The 21,414-nt window shown below is 44.4% G+C and overlaps 1 pseudogene; it reads right to left on the bottom strand.

Annotated features, from left to right (window-relative positions):
* Positions 1-21,414, bottom strand: part of LOC109745302 (probable indole-3-pyruvate monooxygenase YUCCA11) — a 52,307-nt pseudogene that overhangs the window by 7,689 nt on the left and 23,204 nt on the right.

Here is a 21,414-nt window from a genome sequence, read left to right as displayed (position 1 = left end):
GGCACCTATCTTTTCGGGGTGCGCCATGGATGCATGGGTACGAACGATTAGAGAAGTGTGAGGCGGGTGAGGTCAGACCTCGCAGCAAGATCACTTGGTTGTCTTGCCGTTCATGGCAGGATCGTCCTGAGCTCGGAACACACGCATCGAAAGATGAGCAAGAGTCACATAGAGATGTGATTGGCAAGTTGGCCTACCTATTAAAATTCCCGTTATGAGATGATGATTCTATGGCGATGAATTGAAGTCTGGATCTTGTATCACTCAAAATTAATTGTGAGAGATATTGATTTGAGTGGGAGCGCACTGTTGAATTAACATGTTTAATTCTCAGTGCAATTAATTATGAACACTGTCTAAGTGTTTCTTGCATAATAGTTGTAGAATAATGGCTCGCATTTCCACCTTCCCTATTAAAATTGAATAGCTGTTAAATATCTGGTTAAAACTTTACGATTGGTAACGTAATATGAGGATTGTCCTCAAAAGTGCCAAGAAGGACTTTGTCCTATCGCATGCTTTCCGTATCCTCCCGCTAATGCTATGGATCATGTGACTCTCGCCCTTCAATCCAAAAGCTAGAATTCTGTTACGGTCAAGTGGAATATGTTTGCTTCCATGAAACCCAAACTTCGAAAGTTGGGATAGTTATATGATATTCATGGAACTGAAAATTATTTTCAGATACAAACAAAGCAATGTTTGTTTGCAAGTATTAGTAAAAGTGTTTACTATGCATTTGACTGTTGGGAAAGGGATCCAAAAGAACGCCTGTCATATAATGAAAGGTGAATAAAACAACAACTTAAAGAGAAAGGAAGTGTCCAAAGGGTGGTAGTATGACTTACACGCCTAGGAAGTCTGGGGCTAACGCCACTCTTAAGTTGGGTGCTTCTTTTGCGAGTAGCAGAAATACTAAAAGTTAAACTGTTAGAAGTATAAAGGCAGAAAGAAAGATGACTGGAATATCCAGCTCATGTATGAATGTCATACAAGTTTTTGATGTATAGTAGGCTGGTCAGAGATATAGTTCTTGGGAATTATGGTTAAACATGTTAATCACTAATTCTTGGGTATTGTGAGTTAATCACAAAGATACCCGCTCGATTGCATTCAATTGCGAATCACTGTAAGAGCTACTATGGCCTAAAAAGACTAGCCAGAAATGAGGTTAAGGTATACACAGGGAACATAGTAAATGTTACTATACCTTCCATCGGTGTATTGCCGTTTGTATTTATTTTCATAATTCATTTAGAGTTTTACAAACTCTAGCCCATTGCATAAGGTATCTTGCAAGAAGGTTGTTCATAAGAGAACCTTTTATGTTCGATGTTATGAATAACACAAGGGCCATACTTTCATTATGAATGAGATGTATGTTATGAATATTGATAATAATACAATACCTCTGGGTTTACTTTCATAATTCATTTTAGAGTTTCATACACTCTAGCCCATTGCACAATGTTTGTTGCAAAAGAGTTGTTCATAAAAACAACAATTGTTGTTAAGTATTATGAATAACATGAAGGGCCATGCTTCCATCCAAGATGGGACGTATGTTATGAATATTGAGGGTAATAAGATACATCCATAACACTGACGCTAAATGTCGCAAGACTAAAAGAATACCACACAAGTGTGGCACTACATTTGGTCACATTGGAGAAACCCGCATGGAAAATTCCATTATGATGGATTTTGAAGTCTTTTTGATTTTGAATCATCTGACACTTGCAACTTTCCTCCGAAAAGTGAAGTGACTAAAATACCGTTCACAGGCCATAAGGAACGAACAACAAACTTATTAGTGATCATACATTTGATGTGTGTAGTCCGATAAGTGTTGTTAGTGGTGGATTTATTTATCTTCAGAAATGACTCAAGTAGATATATGGATATTTACTTGATGAGACGTAAGTCTGGATCTTTTGAAATCATTCGAAAGGTTTTCAAAAATGAAGTAGAAGTTATTGTAACAAGAAAATTATGTTTCTGCAATTTGATTGCACAAAGGAATATTTGAGTTACATGTTTAGCGAATGTCTGATGAGTTGTGAAAGGGGTTTCATAACTTGCACCTCCCGGAACACCACTGCAAGTGGAAAGTCCGTGGAGATGTAATCAAACGATTTATGACATGGTAAGGTCAAAGATGACATAAATAAATTTGCCATTATCCCTTTTAAAGTGATGCTTTAGAGACTGCGGCTTTTACACTGAAAAGAGCTACATCGGGTCTGTTGAAATGAAGCCATGGTATGGTACGCCCAACCATCTTATATCTTTTCTTAACATTTGGAATATGGGGCTTGTGTAAAAGGTTACAAACCTATTCCAAATCAGACAAGTGCTACTTTGTAGGTTATACCAAAATGTTGGGTATTCCTCCCTCACTATACCGAGGCAAATAGTTTTGCCGCGAAACGGTGTGCTTATAAAGAGAATGGTTCTTTAAAAAAGGTGAGTGGGAGAATAGTGCAACTCGACGAGATAAACAGTATCTACGTCATTAGATCAAAGGAAAGAGACCTTGGAAGTAATTCCAGAGTTTCCTACTGCGACTGATACGGAAGTCTCTACAATAAAATGTATGAACTTCGGTCGAACTTGCAGCTGAACCACGTAGGCAAGGCTCGTGCAAACCTCTCAGGTGCGCAAACGAGATATTGTTGTTAGACAACATTATACCTACGATACACAAGGAAGCGTTGATGGGCCCTGACTCCGGAATTGGCTAAATGCCAATACAACCCGAGTTAGTTTCCATATAAGTGATTCAAGATTAAAACCTCGATACACCTTTCGGAAGACTTAGAGTCTAACGAATATTTATGGAACTTAAAATTGATACGGATAAAAATGTTTTATCCATAAAGCTTGACTTGTTGAAATAACAAGTTCAAGAGTTGACTACGATGAGGTTGTTTTCATCGTAGTGATGCTTAAAGTCGGTTCGGGTTGAACTAGCAATTAATACATATTTCAATCATGAGATATGAAACATGGATGATAAAAGGATTTCCATCTGATGGAAATGAAAGCTAGGACTTGTATATGATACAGTCCAAAGTAATTTGTCGATCCAGAGGATGCTAGTACGTATGCAAACTTCAGAGTTCCAGCAATGGACAGAAGAGAGCAAAATGGAGTTGGAATCTTCGTGTTTTGATGAAATGGTCAAAGGGGTTTTGACTTCATCAATGGGTAACGAAGATGCTTGTAATTCAAGAAAGTAAGTGGGAGTGTAATAATATTTCTAAAAACCTTATGTGCTTGGCACATTGGTAATTGGAAATAAATTTCTTGACACGAATTAGGACTTCATTTGAAAATAGTTTTTCGATGAAGTGCTTAGGCTAAATAGCCTCAATATTAGGAATGATGATCTATGGAGATAGATTTACCTAATGAGGCTAAGCAATGAATACATATTGACAAGATGCTAAAACCTTTTAGCATTTAAAACGCCAAGGAGTGATTCTTGCCAAAGTCACATGGAAAGAGTTTTTGCAAGACTCGTTGTCCCAAAACACTGATGAGTAAAATACATGATGCAGATTCCACACACTTTTGTGTTTGGATTAATCATGTATTCCATGGTATGTAAAACAACCAGATATGTCCAATACTCCCAAGGTGTTGCAAGTATGGATGCCAAAGTGATCAAATTACTGATCATGGGACAACAGTGAAAGATGTCACAGAGTACTAGAGTAAGTACTGATGACATGGTTTTCTCGCAAGCAGAGATCATGAAGAGTTCGTTGTGAAATGTTACATCGATACAGTCTTCATCTTTTCTCCATGCGATTTTCAATTTAAATTAAGGGTTTTGTGTAACACACAATGTGGTGGCACAGTTAGTTGGAATTTGTTCAAACTAGTTACCGTGGCGAATTCTATAACAAGGGCTAAGTATGTTGACGCTTTAGAAGCGACAAAGAAGATGTTGAATCATATAGTTCATTCATGAACTTAGTATGGTTCCAAGATGGCTTTTGACAATGGGACACTACTGCAGATAGTTGCTCCATAAATCAGTCTGAGGAATCCAGGTTCGACCTATGATTCACATACATACAAAGCCAAGTCCACACAAAATATGAATTTTGTGAAAACGTGAAAACGCGAGGACATGCAAAGATACACACGGAGCTGAAGTCGTCAGCTCTGTTGGACATCAGGCTATACCACAAGCAAAGCATATTTACACCGGTGTGCCACAGGTGTGAAGTGCATTAGCATTAACTAGATTATTGACTCTAGTGCAAGTGGGAGTCTATAGGAGATATGCCCTAGAGGCAATAATAAATGATATTATTTATCTCCGAGTTCATAATTATGTTTATGTTCCATGCTATAACTGCAATGATTCTCGAGTCTGCAATATCCACGAGGCTCAGAGGAAGACTCATATGCATGTGTGGAATAATAAACGGTAAGAAGTATTTCTAGTCTGGCCTCTAAGACTAGCTCAAGTGTTGCATGATGGTTCTGTTTTCCTGATCATGGGCATGTCTATGCCAGCAATTTTGAGGGCACAATGTTAAGAGAACATTTGTGTTGAATCGACCCGGATTGATGTTATGCTATGAGATACATTCGTCACAAGTTAATGGTTTATAACACAGAGTTGTTAATGTTTGCATAATTCCTTAGACCATGAGAGTATCGAGTTTCTTCATGCTTGCTTCATGAACTTTGGGGTTTGTTAAACGTCATCCGTAACTAGATGGCTATTACGGCGGCTTACGGGTTCATGGGAAAGTATGTTAAGTAACTTGATAGCTCGAGATTGGGATTTGCTCCTCCGATGATGGAGAGATATACTCGGGCCCTCTCGGTGTTACGGTGTCCATCATCGTCTGGCCAGACACTTTGTGGTTTGATCACGGGGATGCTGGAACACGAAACGAGAAAAGAGAACAAAACCGGTAACGAGGTAACTAGCATAGTGGACAAGTTGTTGATCCATGGGAATGGCAACATGTCTCACCTTGGGTATTTGTAACATATCGCGTAGCAACAGGAATAGCACACGACAACTGGAGGTTCACTCGAATATTTATTCGTGTGGGTATAGGGGTCAATATGGGTGTCCACGGCTCCGATGTTGATCATTGATCGGAAGGGGTTCCGGGTCATGTCTATACTTCACCTAACCTATAGGGTCACACGCTTAAGGGTCATCTATCTGCTGAATACTAGACAGGGAGTCTGAGAGAAAATCACCGAAAAAGTTTCGGACACCGAAAAGTTTCGGACAGCGGAAAAGTTCCGCAGAGAGAGGTCACCGGATGAGTTTCGGTGAAACCGAAAAAGTTGTTTCGGGGTATGCCGTTAAGTCAAAATGGTTTCGACACATGCCTGATAATTCTTGGAGGGTGCCAGAATCATTCTGGAAACTTTTTGGAATTTTCAGAAATAAAAACCGAAAATGTTTCGGAGCTGCCGGTACCGCTTTGGCTGTTTTTCGTAGATGAAATTCACTAATCTGAAATTGTTTCAGAACGAATCCAAAATCATTTTAGTGGGTACTGGAATTATTCTAAGACCCACAGAAATATTTTCGTATTTAGTGGACGCGAAAAATTGTCTTCATGAATAGTGAAAACGCATTCTTGTTTGCTTTTCGCAGATGAAAATCACTAAACCGAAATTGTTTCGGAACGCGTTGAAAATTATTTTAGTGGGTACTGGAAATGTTCTGAGCCCACATAAATATTTTTAGTTCGAACGGACGCTGAAAAATGTCGTCATGAATAGTGAAAGTGCTTTTTGCTTGGCTTCTTGGAGAATCCACCTTGAGGGCCTTTTTGGTATTTCCCCCCTTGGCTTCTTGGAGAAGCCACCCTTGGGCTTGGCCTATAAATAGGGGTGGAGGGGGCTGCCTAAAGGATCATCCCTTCTCAGATACAAGTGCCATGCATGATCTGGCTTCTCTCTCCCTCCCAGCGAAATAGTTTCGTAGAGCCGAAAGGTTGTCTGGGTTCCGATGGGAACTAGTTCTGGACGGCGAAGCCCTGCCGGATAGATGACACCGTATGTGTGCAACTCTGTAGAGAGATCGTAGTTTCGGTCTTAGTTCGTGAGTGCCTCCCGAAGGGCTGTCCGTGTGACCGTCCGAGTTTCGAAGGTCCTCCCGAAGGGCTGTCCGAGTGACCGTTCGAGTTTCGAAGGTCCTCCCGAAGGGCTGTCCGCGACACCGTCCGGGGGGCTGTTCGACCGCCTCCCGGAGGGCTATCTGAGGAGCAGATGAGGGTATACATCCTCGCGGTTGGGAGGTTGTAAATCCTAGCTGCGGGGATCTGCACCGCCGATCGTCATCGACTCTACTTCCCGCTGCGCTACGAGTCGGTAATGAAAAAGATCAAACCTTGTATGCAGTCTCCATAGTGGTCCTGGGTTGGTGCGTAGGTCGGAATTTTTTTGTTTTCTGCTGCGTTCCCCTACATAAACCCAAGGTTGAACCCAAACCCGAGACTAAGTGCTTCTGTAATGAGGGGAACGGTCACTGAAGCAGAACTACCCTAGATACTTGGTAGATGAGAAGGCTGGCAAGGTCAACAAAAGTAGATTTGATATATGTGTTATTGACGTGTACCTTACTAGTACTCCTAGTAGCACATGGGTATTAGATACCGGTTCAGTTGCTAACATTGGTAACTCAAAACAAAAGCTATGGAATAAACGGAGACTAGCTAAGGGTGAGGTGACGATGTGTGTTGGCAATGTTTCCGAGGATGATATGATCACCATCGCACGCTCCCTCTACCTTCGGGATTAATATTGAACCCAGATAAATGTTGTTTGCTTTGGTGTTTGCGTTGAGAATAGACATGATTGGATTATGTTTATCGCAATACGGTTATTCATTTAAGGAGAATAATGGTTACTCTGTTTATTTGAATAATACCTTCAATGGTCTTGCACCTAAAATGAATGGTTTATTGAATCTCGATCGTAGTGATACACATGTTCATGCCAAAAGATATAAGATAGTAATGATAGTACCACATACTTGTGGCACTGCCATTTGAGTCATATTGGTATAAAACGCATGAAGAAGCTCCATGTTGATGGATCTTTGGACTCACTCGTTTTTGAAAAGATTCAGACATGCGAACCATGTCTATTGGTATATATGCATGAAGAAACTCCATACAGATGGATCGTTTGGACTCACTTGATTTTGAATCACTTGAGATATGAAAATCATACCACATGGGCAAGATGACTGAAAGGCCTCGTTTTCAGTAAGATGGAACAAGAAAGCAACTTGTTGGATGTAATACATTTTGATGTGTGCAGTCCAATGAGTGCTGAGGCACGCTGTGGATATCGTTATGTTCTTACTTCACAGATGATTTGAGTAGATGCTGAGTATATTTACTTGATGAAACACAAGTCTGAATTATTGAAAGGTTCAAGTAATTTCAGAGTGAAGTTGAAGATCGTCGTGACAACGGGATAAAATGTCTATGATATGATCATAGAGATGAATATCTGAGTTACGCGTTTGGCACACAATTAAGACATTGTGGAAATTGTTTCACAACTAATACCGCCTGGAACACCATAGTGTGATGGTGTGTCCGAACATCATAACTGCACCCTATTGGATATGGTGCATACCATGGTGTCTCTTATCGAATTACCACTATCGTTTATGGGTTAGGCATTAGAGACAACCACATTCACTTTAAATAGGGCACCACGCAATTCCGTTGAGATGACACCGTATGAACTATGGTTTATAGAAACCTAAGCTATCGTTTCTTAAAAGTTTGGGGCTGTGACGCTTATGTGAAAAAGTTTCAGGCTGATAAGCTCGAACCCAAAGCGGATAAATGCATCTTCATAGAATACCCAAAACAGTTGGGTATACCTCCTATTTCAGATCCGGAAGCAAAAGTGATTGTTTCTAGAAACGGGTCCTTTCTCGAGGAAAAGTTTCTCTCGAAAGAATTGAGTGGGAGGATGGTGGAGACTTGATGAGGTTATTGAACCGTCACTTCAACTAGTGTGTAGCAGGGCACAGGAAGTTGTTCCTGTGGCACCTACACCAATTGAAGTGGAAGCTTATGATAGTGATCATGGAACTTCGGATCAAGTCACTACCAAACCCCGTAGGTCGACAAGGATGTGTACTACTTCATAGTGGTACGTAATCCTGTCTTGGAAGTCATGTTGTTAGACAACAATGAACCTACGAGCTATGGAGAAGCGATGGTGGGCCTGGATTCCGACGAATGGCTCGAGGCCATAAAATCCGAGCGAGGATCCATGTATAAAAACAAAGTATAGACTTTGGAAGAACTACTTGATGGTCGTAAGGTTGTTGGGTGCAGATGGATTTTAAAAGGAAGACGGACAATGATGGTAAGTGTCACCATTAAGAAAGCTCGACTTATCGTTAAGATGTTTTCCGACAAGTTGAAGGAGTTGACTGCGATGAGACTTTCTCACTCGTAGCGATGCTAAGAGTCTGTTGGAATTATATTAGCAGTTACTGCATTATTTATGAAATCTTGCAGATAGGATGTCAAAACATTGTTTCCGCGATGATTTTCTTGAGGAAAGGTTGTATGCGATACAACCAAAAGGTTTTTGTCAATCCTGAAAGATGCTAACAAGTATGCAAAGCTCCAGCAATCCTTCTAAGGAATGGAGTAAGCATCTCGGAGTTGGAATGTACGCTTTGATGAGATGATCAAAGATTTTGGGTTTATACAAAGTTTTTGATGAGTATATGTTGTTAACATATTGTTGATCAGAAATGATGTAGAATTTTTGGAAAGCATACAGGGTTATTTGAAAAGTGTTTTTCAATGGAAAACCTGGATTAAGCTACTTGAACATTGAGCATCAAGATCTATAAGGATAAATCAAAAAACGCTTAATAGTACTTTCAAATGAATACATACCGTGACAAGATTTTGAAGGAGTTCAAAATAGATCAGCAAAGAAGGAGTTCTTGGCTGTGTTACAAGGTGTGAGTATTGAGTAAGACTCAAGACCTGACCGCAGCAGAAAATAGAGAAAGGACGAAGGTCGTCCCCTATGCTTTAGACGTAGGCTCTACAGTATGCTATGCTGTGTACCGCACCTGAAGTGTGCCTTGCCATGAGTCAGTCAAGGGGTACAAGAGTGATCCAGGAATGGATCACATGACAACGGTCGAACTTATCCTTAGTAACTAGTGGACTAAGGAATTTTCTCGATTATGGAGGTGGTAAAAGAGTTCGTCGTAAAGGGTTACGTCGATGCAAACTTTGACACTAATCCGGATGACTTTGAGTAGTAAACCAGATTCGTATAGTAGAGCAGTTATTTGGAATAGCTCCAAGTAGCGCGTGGTAGCTGCATCTATAAGATGACATAGAGATTTGTAAAGCACACACGGATCTGAAAGGTTCAGACCCGTTGACTAATAACCTCTCTCACAAGCGAGATATGAACAAACCCCATGGGTGTTGGATTCATTACAATCACATAGTGATGTGAACTAGATTATTGACTCTAGTGCAAGTGGGAGACTGTTGGAAATATTCCCTAGAGGCAATAATAAAATGGTTATTATTGTATTTCCTTGTTCATGATAATTGTCTATTGTTCATGCTATAATTGTATTAACTGGAAACCGTAATACATGTGTGAATACATAGACCACAACATGTCCCTAGTAAGCCTCTAGTTGACTAGCTCGTTGATCAATAGATGGTTATGGTTTCCTGACCATGGACATTGGATGTCATTGATAACGGGATCACATCATTAGGAGAATGATGTGATGGACAAGACCCAATCCTAAGCATAGCACAAGATCGTGTAGTTCGTTTGCTAAGAGCTTTTCTAATGTCAAGTATCATTTCCTTAGACCATGAGATTGTGCAACTCCCGGATACCGTAGGAATGCTTTGGGTGTACCAAACGTCACAACGTAACTGGGTGGCTATAAAGGTGCACTACAGGTATCTCCGAAAGTATCTGTTGAGTTGGCACGAATCGAGACTGGGATTTGTCACTCCGTATGACGGAGAGGTATCTTTGGGCCCACTCGGTAATGCATCATCATAATGAGCTCAGTGTGACTAAGGAGTTAGTCACGGGATCATGCGTTACGGAACGAGAAAAGAGACTTGCCGGTAACGAGTTTGAACAAGGTATAGGGATACCGACGATCGAATCTCGGGCAAGTAACATACCGATAGACAAAGGGAATTGTATACGGGATTGATTGAATCCCCGATATTGTGGTTCATCCGATGAGATCATCGTGGAACATGTGGGAGCCAATATGGGTATCCAGATCCCACTATTGGTTATTGGCCGGAGAGGTGTCTCGGTCATGTCTGCATGGTTCCCGAACCCGTAGGGTCTACACACTTAAGGTTCGGTGACGCTAGAGTTGTTATGGGAAATAGTATGTGGTTACTGAAGGTTGTTCGGAGTCCCAGATGAGATCCCGGACGTGACGAGGAACTCAAGAATGGTCCGGAGGTGAAGATCAATAAATTGGACAAAGGGTATTGGAGTCCGGAATTGTTCTGGGAGTACCGGGTGACGACCAGCGTGATTGAAAGGTGTTTCGGAGGCCCCGGCAAGCGTTGGGGGGCCTTATGGGCCAAGGGGAGGGGGCACACCAGCCCACTAAGGGGCTGTGCGCCCCTCCCAACCCCTCTCACGTAACCTGGAGAGGTGGAGGTGCCTCCCCTAGGGCAACCACCCCTCCCGGCTTGGGGGGCAAGTTTCCTAGGGGTGGGGGCGCCCAAACCCATCTAGGGTTTCCCCTGTGGCCGCCGCCCCTCCCCTAGGGAACCCTAGGGCGCCTCCTCCACCCCCTTCCCCCTATATATAGTGAGGGAGATAGAGGGCAGCCGCACCCCTTCCCTGGCGCAGCCCCTCCCTCCTCCAACTCTTCCTTCTCCTCCGTAGAGCTTCGCGAAGCCCTGCAGGAATACCACAAGCTCCACCACCACGCCGTCGTGCTGCCGGAGTCCTCCCTCAACTTCTCCTCTCCCCTTGCTGGATCAAGAAGGAGGAGACGTCCCCGGGCTGTACGTGTGTTGCGGAGGCACCGTCCGTTCGGCGCAAGATCGGATCTGTTGGAAATATGCCCTAGAGGCAATAATAAATTGGTTATTATTATATTTCCTTGTTCATGATAATCGTTTATTATCCATGCTAGAATTGTATTGATAGGAAACTCAGATACATGTGTGGATACATAGACAACACCATGTCCCTAGTAAGCCTCTAGTTGACTAGCTCGTTGATCAATAGATGGTTACGATTTCCTGACCATGGACATTGGATGTCGTTGATAACGGGATCACATCATTAGGAGAATGATGTGATGGACAAGACCCAATCCTAAGCCTAGCACAAGATCGTGTAGTTCGTTTGCTCAGAGCTTTTCTAATGTCAAGTATCATTTCCTTAGACCATGAGATTGTGCAACTCCCGGATACCGTAGGAATGCTTTGGGTGTACCAAACGTCACAACGTAACTGGGTGGCTATAAAGGTGCACTACAGGTATCTCCGAAAGTGTCTGTTGGGTTGGCACGAATCGAGACTGGGATTTGTCACTCCGTGTAAACGGAGAGGTATCTCTGGGCCCACTCAGTAGGACATCATCATAATGTGCACAATGTGACCAAGGAGTTGATCACGGGATGATGTGAGTTACGGAACGAGTAAAGAGACTTGCCGGTAACGAGATTGAACAAGGTATCGGGATACCGACGATCGAATCTCGGGCAAGTAACATACCGATTGACAAAGGGAATTGTATACGGGATTGATTGAATCCCCGACATCGTGGTTCATCCGATGAGATCATCGTGGAACATGTGGGAGCCAACATGGGTATCCAGATCCCGCTGTTGGTTATTGGCCGGAGAACGTCTCGGTCATGTCTGCATGGTTCCCGAACCCGTAGGGTCTACACACTTAAGGTTCGATGACGCTAGGGTTATAAAGGAAGTTTGTATGTGGTTACCGAATGTTGTTCGGAGTCCCGGATGAGATCCCGGACGTCACGAGGAGTTCCGGAATGGTCCGGAGGTAAAGATTTATATATAGGAAGTATGGTTTTGGCCACCGGAAGTGTTCCGGGCATCACCGGTAGTGTACCGGGACCACCGGAGGGGTCCGGGGGTCCACCGGGAGGGGCCACGGGCCCCGGAGGCATACATGGGCCAAGTGTGAGAAGGGACCAGCCCCTAGGAGGGCTGGGGCGCCTCCCCACCGAGGCCCATGCGCCTAGAGAGAAGAGGGGGCAAACCCTAGGGCAGATGGGCCCTAAAGGCCCATGCCTGGTGCGCCTCCCTCTCCCCCCACTTGGCCGCCACCCCAGATGGGGATTGGGGCTGCCGCCACCCCTAGGGAGGGAACCCTAGGTGGGGGCACAGCCCTCCCTCCCCCCCTATATATAGTGGAGGCAAAGGGGCAGCCCAGCACACGAAGTTCTTCTTCTCTTGGCGCAGCCCTTCCCCTCTTCCATGTCCTCCTCCTCTCCCGCAGTGCTTGGCGAAGCCCTGCGGGATTGCCACGCTCCTCCATCACCACCACGCCGTCGTGCTGCTGCTGGATGGAGTCTTCCCCAACCTCTCCCTCTCTCCTTGCTGGATCAAGGCGTGGGAGACGTCACCGGGCTGCACGTGTGTTGAACGCGGAGGCGCCGTGGTTCGGCGCTTAGATTGGAATCAACCGCGATCTGAATCGCTACGAGTACGACTCCTTCATCCGCGTTCTTGCAACGCTTCCGCATCGCGATCTACAATGGTATGTAGAAGCACTCCCCTTCCCCTCGTTGCTAGATTACTCCATAGATTGATCTTGGTGATGCGTAGAAAATTTTGAATTTCCGCTACGTTCCCCAACAGTGGCATCATGAGCTAGGTCTATGCGTAGTTTCTATGCACGAGTAGAACACAAAGTAGTTGTGGGCGTCGATTTTGTCAATTTACTTGCCGTTACTAGTCTTATCTTGATTCGGCGGCATCGTGGGATGAAGCGGCCCAGACCGACCTTACACGTACTCTTACGTGAGACAGGTTCCACCGACTGACATGCACTAGTTGCATAAGGTGTCTAGCGGGTGTCTGTCTCTCCCACTTTAGTCGAATCGGATTCGATGAAAAGGGTCCTTATGAAGGGTAAATAGAAATTGGCATATCACGTTGTGGCTTTTGCGTAGGTAAGAAACGTTCTTGCTAGAATCCCATAGCAGCCACGTAAAACATGCAACAACAATTAGAGGACGTCTAACTTGTTTTTGCAGGGTATGCTATGTGATGTGATATGGCCAAAAGGATGTGATGAATGATATATGTCATGTATGAGATTGATCATGTTCTTGTAATAGGAATCACGACTTGCATGTCGATGAGTATGACAACCGGCAGGAGCCATAGGAGTTGTCTTAATTTATTGTATGACCTGCGTGTCAATGAAAAACGCCATGTAATTACTTTACTTTATTGCTAACCGTTAGCCATAGTAGTAGAAGTAATAGTTGGCGAGACAACTTCATGAAGACACGATGATGGAGATCATGGTGTCATGCCGGTGACGAAGGTGATCATGCCGCGCCTCGAAGATGGATATCAAAAGGCGCAAGATGATATTGGCCATATCATGTCACTTTATGATTTGCATGTGATGTTTATCATGTTTACATCTTATTTGCTTAGAACGACGGTAGCATAAATAAGATGATCCCTCACTAAGATTTCAAGAGAAGTGTTCCCCCTAACTGTGCACCGTTGCGAAGGTTCGTTGTTTCGAAGCACCACGTGATGATCGGGTGTGATAGATTCTAACGTTCGAATACAACGGGTGTTGACGAGCCTAGCATGTACAGACATGGCCTCGGAACACATGTGAAACACTTAGGTTGACTTGACGAGCCTAGCATGTACAGACATGGCCTCGGAACACATGTGAAACACTTAGGTTGACTTGACGAGCCTAGCATGTACAGACATGGCCTCGGAACACAAGAGATCTAAAGATCGAACATGAGTCGTATAGTAGATGCGATCAACATGGAGATGTTCACCGATGATGAATAGTCCGTCTCACGTGATGATCGGACACGGCCTAGTTTGACTCGGATCATGTATCACTTAGATGACTAGCGGGATGTCTATCTGAGTGGGAGTACATTAATCTGATGAACTCAATTATCATGAACATAGTCAAAAGGTCTTTGCAAATTATGTCATAGCTTGCGCTTTAGTTGTACTGTTTAAGATATGTTCCTAGAGAAAATTTAGTTGAAAGTTGATAGTAGCAATTATGCGGACTTGGTCCGTAAACTGAGGATTGTCCTCATTGCTGCACAGAAGGCTTATGTCCTTAATGCACCGCTCGGTGTGCTGAACCTCAACGTCGTTTGTAGATGTTGCGAAACATCTGACATACACGTTTTTGATGACTACGTGATAGTTCAGTGCGTAATGCTAACGGTTTAGAATTGTGGCACCAAAGACGGTTTTGAAACGTCGCAGAACATATGAGATGTTCCGAAGACTGAAATTAGGATTTCAGACTAGTGCCCACGTCAAGAGGTATGAGACCTCTAACAAGTTTCTTAAGCCTGCAGACTAAGGGAGAAAAGCTCAATCGTTGAGCATGTGCTCAGATTGTGTGAGTACCACAATCGCTTAAATCGAGTGGGAGTTTATCTTCCAGATGAGATAGTGATGGTTCTCCATAGTCATTGCCACCAAGCTATTAGAGCTTCGTGATGAACTATAACATATCAGGGATAGACATGATGATCCTTGAGCAACTCGCGATGTTTGACACCGCGAAAGTAGAAATCAAGAAGGAGCATCAATTGTTGATGGTTAGTAAAACCACTAGTTTCTAGAAGGGCAAGGGCAAAAAGGGATACTTCATGAAACAACAAATCATTTGCTGCTCTAGTGAAGAATCCCAAGGTTGAACCCAAACCCGAGACTAAGTGCTTCTGTAATGAGGGGAACGGTCACTGAAGCAGAACTACCCTAGATACTAGGTAGATGAGAAGGCAGGCAAGGTCGAAAGAAGTATATTGGATATACATTATATGAATGTGTACTTTACTAGTACTCCTAGCAGCACCAGGGTATTAGATACCGGTTCGGTTGCTAAGTGTTAGTAACTCGAAATAAAAGCTGCGGAATAAATGGAGACTAGCTAAAGGTGAGATGACGATATGTGTTGGAAGTGTTTCCAAGGTTGATGTGATCAAGCATCGCATGCTCCCTCTACCATCGAGATTGGTGTTAAACCTAAATAATTGTTATTTGGTGTTTGCGTTGAGCATAAACATGATTGGATTATGTTTATCGCAATATGGTTATTCATTTAAGGAGAATAATGGTTACTCTGTTTATTTGAATAATACCTTCAATGGTCTTGCACCTAAAATAAATCTCGATCGCAGTGATACACATGTTCGTGCCAAAAGATATAAAATAGTAATGATAGTACCACATACTTGTGGCACTGCCATTTGAGTCATATTGGTATAGAACGCATGAAGAAGCTCCATGTTGATGGATCTTTGGACTCACTCATTTTGAAAAGATTGAGACATGCGAACCATGTCTATTGGTGTATATGCATGAAGAAACTCCATGCAGATGGATCGTTTGGACTCACTTGATTTTGAATCACTTGAGACATGCAAATCATACCACATGGGCAAGATGACTGAAAGGCCTCGTTTTCAGTAAGATGGAACAAGAGAGCAACTTGTTGGAAGTAATACATTTGATGTGTGTAGTCCAATGAGTGCTGAGGCACGCAGTGGATATCGATATGTTCTTACTTCACAGATGATTTGAGTAGATGCTGAGAATATTTACTTGATGAAACACAAGTCTGAATTATTGAAAGGTTCAAGTAATTTCAGAGTGAAGTTGAAGATCGTCGTGACAAGAGGATAAAATTTCTATGATATGATCATAGAGATATCTGAGTTACGAGTTTGGCACACAATTAAAACATTGTGGAAAGTGTTTCACAATTAATACCGCCTGGAACACCACAGTGTGATGGTATGTCCGAACATCATAACTGCACCCTATTGGATATGGTGCATACCATGATGTCTCTTATCGAATTACCACTATCGTTTATGGGTTAGGCATTAGAGACAACCGCATTCACTTTAAATAGGGCACCACGCAATTCCGTTGAGACGACACCGTTTAGAGAAACCTAAGTTGTCGTTTCTTAAAAGTTTGGGGCTGCGACGCTTATGTGAAAATGTTTCAGGCTGATAAGCTCGAACCCAAAGCGGATAAATGCATCTTCATAGAATACCCAAAAACAGTTGGGTATACCTCCTATTTCAGATCTGGAAGCAAAAGTAATTGCTTCTAGAAACGGGTCCTTTCTCGAGGAAAAGTTTCTCTCGAAAGAATTGAGTGGGAGGATGGTGGAGACTTGATAAGGTTATTGAACCGACACTTCAACTAGCGTGTAGCAGGGCACAGGAAGTTGTTCCTGTGGCACCTACACCAATTGAAGTGGAAGCTCATGATAGTGATCATGAAACTTCGGATCAAGTCACTACCAAACCTCGTAGGACGACGAGGATGCGTACTACTTCAGAGTGGTACGTGATTCTGTCTTGGAAGTCATGTTGCTAGACAACAATGAACCTACAAGCTATGGAGAAGCAATGGTGGGCCCATATTCCGACGAATGGCTCGAGGCCATAAAATCCGAGAGAGGATCCATGTACTTAACGGTCGTAAGGATGTTGGGTGCAGATGGATTTTAAAAGGAAGACAGACAATAATGGTAGGTGTCACCATTAAGAAAGCTCGGCTTGTCGTTAAAATGTTTTCCGACAAGTTCAAGGAGTTGACTACGATGTCACTCATAGCGATGCTAAGAGTCTGTTGGAATTGTATTAGCAGTCTTGCAGAAGGATGTCAAACCATTGTTTCCTCGAAGATTTTCTTGAGGAAAGGTTGTATGTGATACAACCAGAAGGTTTTTGTCAATCCTGAAAGATGCTAACAAATGTGCAAAGCTCCAGCAATCCTTCTAAGGACTGGAGTTAGCATCTCGGAGTTGGAATGTATGCTTTGATGAGATGATCAAAGAATTTGGGTTTATACAAAGTTTGTTAGAAACTTGTATTTACAATAAAGTGAGTGGGAGCGCTACAACATTTCTGGTAAGTATATGTGAATGACATATTGTTGATCCGAAATGATGTAGAATTTCTGGAAAGCATAAAGGGTTGTTTGAAAGGAGTTTTTCAAAGGAAGACCTAGATAAAGCTGCTTACATATTGGGCATCAAGATCCATAGAGATAGATCAAGACGCCCGATGATACTTTCAAAGAACACACACCTTGACATGATTTTGAAAGAGTTCAAAATAGATCAGCAAAGAAGGAGTTCTTGGCTGTGCTACAAGGTGTGAGTATTGAGTAAGACTCAAGACCTGACCACATCAGAAGAGAGAGAAAGGATGAAGGTCGTCCCCTATGCTTTAGACGTAGGCTCTACAGTATGCTATGCTGTGTACCGCACATGAAGTGTGCCTTGCCATGAGTTGGTCAAGGGGTACAATGGTGATCCGGTGATGGATCACATGACATCGGTCGAACTTATCCTTAGTATCTAGTGGACTAAGGAATTTTCTCGATTATGGAGGTGAAAAGGAGTTCGTCGTAAAGGGTTACGTCGATGCGAACTTTGACACTAATCCGGATGACTCTGAGTAGCAAACCGGATTCGTATAGTAGAGCAGTTATTTGAAATGGCTCCAAATAGCGCGTGGTAGCATCCACAAGATGACATAGATTTTCGTAAAGCACACACGGATCTGAAAGGTTCAGACCCGTTGACTAATAACCTCTCTCACAAGCATAACATGATCAAACCAGAACTCATTGAGTGTTAATCACATAGTGATGTGAACTAGATTGTTGACTCTAGTAAACTCTTTGGATGTTGGTCACATGGTGATGTGACCTGTGAGTGTTAATCACACGGTGATGTGAACTAGATTATTGACTCTAGTGCAAGTGGGAGACTGTTGAAATATGCCCTAGAGGCAATAATAAATTGGTTATTATTATATTTCCTTGTTCATGATAATCGTTTATTATCCATGCTAGAATTGTATTGATAGGAAACTCAGATACATGTGTGGATACATAGACAACACCATGTCCCTAGTAAGCCTCTAGTTGACTAGCTCGTTGATCAATAGATGGTTACGGTTTCCTGACCATGGACATTGGATGTCGTTGATAACGGGATCACATCATTAGGAGAATGATGTGATGGACAAGACCCAATCCTAAGCCTAGCACAAGATCGTGTAGTTCGTTTGCTCAGAGCTTTTCTAATGTCAAGTATCATTTCCTTAGACCATGAGATTGTGCAACTCCCGGATACCGTAGGAATGCTTTGGGTGTACCAAACGTCACAACGTAACTGGGTGGCTATAAAGGTGCACTACAGGTATCTCCGAAAGTGTCTGTTGGGTTGGCACGAATCGAGACTGGGATTTGTCACTCCGTGTAAACGGAGAGGTATCTCTGGGCCCACTCGGTAGGACATCATCATAATGTGCACAATGTGACCAAGGAGTTGATCACGGGATGCTGTGAGTTACGGAACGAGTAAAGAGACTTGCCGGTAACGAGATTGAACAAGGTATCGGGATACCGACGATCGAATCTCGGGCAAGTAACATACTGATTGACAAAGGGAATTGTATACGGGATTGATTGAATCCCCGACATCGTGGTTCATCCGATGAGATCATCGTGGAACATGTGGGAGCCAACATGGGTATCCAGATCCCGCTGTTGGTTATTGGCCGGAGAACGTCTCGGTCATGTCTGCATGGTTCCCGAACCCGTAGGGTCTACACACTTAAGGTTCGATGACGCTAGGGTTATAAAGGAAGTTTGTATGTGGTTACCAAATGTTGTTCGGAGTCCCGGATGAGATCCCGGACGTCACGAGGAGTTCCGGAATGGTCCGGAGGTAAAGATTTATATATAGGAAGTATGGTTTTGGCCACCGGAAGTGTTCCGGGCATCACCGGTAGTGTACCGGGACCACCGGAGGGGTCCGGGGGTCCACCGGGAGGGGCCACGGTCCCCGGAGGCATACATGGGCCAAGTGTGAGAAGGGACCAGCCCCTAGGTGGGCTGGGGCGCCTCCCCACCAAGGCCCATGCGCCTAGAGAGAAGAGGGGGCAAACCCTAGGGCAGATGGGCCCTAAAGGCCCATGCCTGGTGCGCCTCCCTTCCCCCCCACTTGGCCGCCACCCCAGATGGGGATTGGGGCTGCCGCCACCCCTAGGGAGGGAACCCTAGGTGGGGGCACAGCCCTCCCTCTCCCCCTATATATAGTGAAGGCAAAGGGGCAGCCCAACACACGAAGTTCTTCTTCTCTTGGCGCAGCCCTTCCCCTCTTCCATGTCCTCCTCCTCTCCCGCAGTGCTTGGCGAAGCCCTGCGGGATTGCCACGCTCCTCCATCACCACCGCACCGTCGTGCTGCTGCTGGATGGAGTCTTCCCCAACCTCTCCCTCTCTCCTTGCTGGATCAAGGCGTGGGAGACGTCACCGGGCTGCATGTGTGTTGAACGCGGAGGCGCCGTGGTTCGGCACTTAGATCGGAATCAACCGCGATCTGAATCGCTACGAGTACGACTCCTTCATCCGCGTTCTTGCAACGCTTCCGCATCACGATCTACAATGGTATGTAGATGCACTCCCCTTCCCCTCGTTGCTAGATTACTCCATAGATTGATCTTGGTGATGCGTAGAAAATTTTGAATTTCTGCTACGTTCCCCAACAGGATCTTCCGCGACTTGAATCGCCACGAGTACGACTCCATCAACCGCGTTCTTGTAACGCTTCCGCTTAGCGATCTTCAAGGGTATGAAGATGCACTCCCTCTCGCTCGTTGCTAGCATCTCCTAGATTGATCTTGGTGACACGTAGGAAAATTTTGAATTATTACTACGTTCCCCAAGCCTCCATTCCGGGTTGCCGCACCCGACGACGAACACTTCCTTTCCCCGCATACCCTTGGCGGACCGGTACTCACTGGCATGGATGGCCCCGCCGGGGAACGTGTCCAGCACGGGCACCTCGGGCACCACCTTCTCGTCGAACTCCCCCATGGCCACCACGAGGTACCTCGCCACGTACCGCTCCGCGTCGCCGGTGCAGAGGTGGACGACCTCCACTTCCCACCAGTCGTCCACGAAGCACGCGGAGCAGACCTCGCGGCGGAGGCGGAGGCGCGCGCGCACGGCGAAGCGGTCGGCATAGGCGTCGAGGTAGCGGACGAAGTGGTCGCGGGGGAGGTAGGCCGGCGCGTCGTCGGCGTGCGGCAGGTGGATTGAGCTCTCATGCAAGAGCCAACCTCTATGTGTGCTCCTAGGTAAAAACATTTAATGAGAGGAAAGAGATAGAGAGAAGGTGAAAAAAGTTGTGAACTCTTAGCCAACCTTATAGCCAGCTCTATTGTATAAGTAAGTAATAATGCTAACTCTTGATGACATGTCACGTCTATATAGCCAGCAGTCAGTGGCGGAGGCACCGCCCAGCACTTGCCCGGGCTCGCTTGTCCTGGACAGTAGCGATCGATCCAAATTCTAAAGGGCAAAACACGTTCCGTGGGTTGGTTCACACGGGCAAAAAAAATGGGCCTTCGATTCTCACAGCGGCCGAATACAGCAGTCTGCAGCCCAAGCCGATGCAGAAGACACGCGAGCGAGCCAGGGATCGATCGCTCGACGAACTCCCTGTCTCTTCGTTTTCTCACAGGCGGCGAGCGCATGGACTTGGACTGGCGGCTGGCACTACTGCCCTTGACGGCTAGACGCACGGCCGGCGGCGAGCGGACGCGACGCTCCCAGGCAGTGTACTCGTCCGGATGTCGCGTCGTCCCTCAACCCCCTCCTTCTCATTCGCTCCGGCTTCGTTCGGTAAAAATCCTCCATCAGAATTAGGGTTAGCCGGCTAGGGATTCTCATCTCTGAATAATTGGTGGGTAGGGAATGAATTGTTCATTGGTTCTTGCAGAATTAATTGGAAGGAGAGCTTGTTGTGCCAGCTCACATTACTGAACATCTTGAAGTAGAACTGTAGAAGGGAAGATAAAATAGATTACAGATTACGCTGTGCTTATTTTTAGGTCAGGACCTCCTAACGTTTTGATCCACATATGATTTTCCTCAACATACCATGTATAAGTATTTAGTTTCAAGTCAATTAATCTGTAGTAGAACTAACTAACTAGCAACTACTTTCAAGTAGTTCTGTACTATGAACCTGTCACTTGTAGCTCATTTTCTTATTTACTTGTTTAACAACTAACCTCAAACTTTATCATTAAATTTCAGAAATGAG

Source organism: Aegilops tauschii, chromosome 7 (assembly GCF_002575655.3).
Source record: "Aegilops tauschii subsp. strangulata cultivar AL8/78 chromosome 7, Aet v6.0, whole genome shotgun sequence".
In the NCBI taxonomy this organism is placed as follows: Eukaryota; Viridiplantae; Streptophyta; class Magnoliopsida; order Poales; family Poaceae; genus Aegilops; species Aegilops tauschii.
Note: the sequence above shows the minus strand (reverse complement) of the source record. Positions and strands in the feature narration are given on the sequence as shown.